Source organism: Panicum virgatum, chromosome 4K (assembly GCF_016808335.1).
Source record: "Panicum virgatum strain AP13 chromosome 4K, P.virgatum_v5, whole genome shotgun sequence".
Lineage (NCBI taxonomy): Eukaryota > Viridiplantae > Streptophyta > Magnoliopsida > Poales > Poaceae > Panicum > Panicum virgatum.
The window spans coordinates 19,111,282-19,115,125 of NC_053139.1; the positions used below are offsets into that span (position 1 = coordinate 19,111,282).

A 3,844-nucleotide genomic window follows, 5' to 3' on the forward strand; every position below is an offset into this window, starting at 1 on the left:
ATTTGTCTTGTTGCTTAAGCTCCCTGGACAAACATGGTTAGTGAAGCTGTATCTCGCTACGGTTGTAGCTGGTTGTTTCTTGTTGTTGGGTTAACTAGGCTCGAGGCAAGGCTAGAATCACAGTCGGCTTGGCGCGGTCTACTGCTCAAAGGAGGGATGTAGCCTTTAATGTGGGAAGTACGGAACGACTTGTGGTACGCGGGACATTGACCTGTTGCCTTGGAGTTCTGCCATTGGTTAGGATTTCCATGGGTTTCGGCATTTGCCCCCTCATGTGGTTCGTTCGCTCGCAACGGTGCTGCCATGACCCTAGCTCACCATGGCCGGCCATGGCTCCTACGGCCCTTTTGCGGCTGTAGCTGGCTATGTCTTGTTTGTGGGCTTACTCTGGTTGCGGCTGTGCTGTTGCCATGTGTTGAATATTTTGGAATGGTTGTGATGATTCTCGCGCTCAGTGGACGGATGCCATCCTTGCAAGTAGACTCTTGATGCGTATATTTAAGTTGTTGCAGTTAAAAAGCTCGTAGTTGGACCTTGGGTTGAGTCGGCCGGTCCGCCTTTCGGTGAGCACCGACCTACTTGGCCCTTCTGCCGGCGATGCGCTCCTGGCCTTAATTGGCCGGGTCGTGCCTCCGGCGCTGTTACTTTGAAGAAATTAGAGTGCTCAAAGCAAGCCATCGCTCTGGATACATTAGCATGGGATAACATCATAGGATTCCGGTCCTATTGTGTTGGCCTTCGGGATCGGAGTCATGATTAATAGGGACAGTCGGGGGCATTCGTATTTCATAGTCAGAGGTGAAATTCTTGGATTTATGAAAGACGAACAACTGCGAAAGCATTTGCCAAGGATGTTTTAGAGGAAGTCGTGAGAAGTCCATTGAACCTTATCATTTAGAGGAAGAAGAAGTCGTAACAAGGTTTCCGTAGGTGAACCTGCGGAAGGATCATTGTCGTGACCCTTAACAAAAGAGACCATGAATGTGTCGCCTATGTCGTCGAGCTTTGGCTCGATGGAGGCTCTAGTCCTCTATCCTTGGAGGATGAGGCCACACAAGAACCCACGGCGCCGAAGGAGTTAAGGAACACTTATTGCCTTGTGAGGTGGAGGTCAGCATGCTGTCCTAGCCTCGAGCAGCGATGATTCATTAATCAACATGACTCTCGGCAATGGATATCTTAGCTCTCGCATCGATGAAGAACGTAGCAAAATGCGATACCTGGTGTGAATTACAGAATCCTGCGAACCATTGAGTTTTTGAATGCAAGTTGCGCCCAAGGCCTTTTGGCTGAGGGCACGCCTGCCTGGGCGTCACGCCAAAAGACACACCCAACCCATCCTAGGGAAGGGATGTGGAGTCTGGTTCTCCGCGCCCTATGGTGCGGTGCACCGAAGTTAGGACTGCCGGCATAGCTTGTCGGGCACCCCACGTGGTGGGCGACATGAAGTTGTTCTCTGTGCAGTGCCCCGACATGTAGCAGGCGCATAAGCCCATTAGGACCCATCGATGAATGTAGCGCACAGACGCTCGGACCGCGACCCCAAGTCAGGCGCGATGACCCGCTGAGCTTAAGCATATAAATAAGCGGAGGAGAAGAAACTTACAAGGATTCCCCTAGTAACGGCGAGCGAACCGGGAGCAGCCCAGCTTGAGAATCGGTCAGGTGCCCTGTCCGAATTGTAGTCTGGAGAGGCGTCCTCAGCGATGGACCGGGCCTAAGTTCCCTGGAAAGGGACGCCTGGGAGGGTGAGAGCCCCGTCCGGCCCGGACCCTGTCGCACCACGAGGCGCCATCAATGAGTCGGGTTGTTTGGGAATGCAGCCCAAATCGGGCGGTAAACTCCGTCCAATACTAAATACAGGCGAGAGACCGATAGCGAACAAGTACCACGAGGGAAAGATGAAACTACTTTGAAAAGAGAGTCAAAGAGTGCTTGAAATTGCCGGGAGGGAAGCGGATAGGGGCCGGCGATGCGCTCCGGTTGCATGCGGAACGGCTTCTGCTGGTCCGCTGATCGGGTCGGGGCGTGGACTGTTGTCGGCCGTTCCGGCAGCCAAAGCTCGGAGGCCCTAGGTGCCTTCGGCAGCCGTCGTCGGATCGACCGGTTTTTGCGTGCCGCAAGGCGTGCTCCTAGGGGCGCTGCGCTGCAACGGCCTGCGGGCTCCCCATCCGACCCGTCTTGAAACACAGACCAAGGAGTCTGACATGCGTGCGAGTCGATGGGTTCTGAATCCTGGGATGCGCAAGGGAGCTGATGAGCGGGAGGCCCTCATGGGCAGCACCGCTGGCCGACCCTGATCTTCTGTGAAGGGTTCGAGTTGGAGCATGACTGTCGGGACCCGAAAGATGGTGAACTATGCCTGAGCGGGGCGAAGCCAGAGGAAACTTTGGTGGAGGCTCGAAGCGATACTGACGTGCAAATCGTTCGTCTGACTTGGGTATAGGGGCGAAAGACTAATCGAACCATTGTTGCCGCTGGAATTTGACCATGACTAGTAGGCCAAAATGTCAGAAGAAGCCCACGGTGAAGGAGCCTACTTATTCAGGCTTATATCATAAGTTTGACCAAATATGATGATAACTGTGCACTCAAGGCTCAAGCTGAGATGGAGTTACAGGCCTAATCCATGTTGAAGCCCAGTTTATTCACGAGGCTGGTTCGGACTGCAGGAAGAGGCCAGACGAAAATGGACGCCCAGGCCACATACAGACTCCGTTTGAGGCGTTCTATATATGGATAGAAAGCTAAGGAGATAAGCTTTCCAATGCCATAGGAATTATTTCAAAATACCTTCGGAGTCGACGGAAATTGCTGAAACATTAGGATGACCAGAATCTGCCACAATTATACAGCATGTTTCGACTGATGTTTGGAGGCTTCATGAAGATCTGGACCGGTGGATGAAAGAGTCTAGATCACATTATTTAGTCTTAGAAATCCTTATCAATTTGTAATCCATTATTTTAGGAAGTGTTTGAAGTTGCCTTGCACGGCAAGAAGTCTCTGGACTATAAATATATACCCATATGCTATTGAATAAAGATGACGGCATTCGTTTACACATGGCGGGTGTCTCCACCACAACAAACCTCGGCGCACCACCACCCCTAATTCTAGGGTTTCATCCAAGTAAGCGCCATGCTGCCCTGATCGCTTCGCGTGATCAGGGCAGCATTGTTCTTGCCTTTACCTTGGTATTACTCGCGCCGAAGCGTTTTTGATGGCGAGTAATACTAGTTATCCTAATATTTGTAGCATGACTTTTAGTAGATTCATCATGCGTGTATTTGCTTACCATCTACGAATATCATGTTATCTCTGCATGGTCACGTTTCAATCTTATGCTAATTCCTGTTACGTAGGATTAGTCGTGCACAAGTAACACCTTGCTTCGTTTCATCTAGTAGATCCGATCTGTTATGGTTTGTTCTTATTTCATAACGATTGGCTCAATATCTGCTAAGTTAGGCCTTGCAAATGGATTGGATGTTCCGGTGATGTAATAGATGCTTTGTTTTAGCTTCAATAGGGATTGTTCCGGGAATTGGCTCTTGCTAATTCTTAGGCCTCTGTCTTGGTTATGGTTTAGTTATCTGTTATACTCGCTAGGCCTAGTTACGTGTAGGATGTTCCGATCTAGCGGTGAGGCTTTTACCATCGTGGATTGGATTAGCTAGATTCAATTGAAGCAAGTTTTACAGCTATTTGCTTTATCTATCAATATCCGGATACACAGATCTGATCCGACACCGGGACTCGATTGGCTCTTTACAGCCGATGCAAGAGTCGTCCTGGGGAGCCAATCACGGCTCGGATTTACATTTACATATGTCTGTGCATG

General features: G+C 50.3%; 1 non-coding gene across 1 annotated transcript; it reads left to right on the plus strand.

Moving 5' to 3' along the window:
- Positions 1-1,159: 1,159 nt before the first annotated feature.
- LOC120705271 lies at positions 1,160-1,315 on the plus strand. The gene has a single exon (XR_005687860.1). It is a non-coding gene; the product is annotated as a 5.8S ribosomal RNA (ribosomal RNA).
- Positions 1,316-3,844: the final 2,529 nt, after the last annotated feature.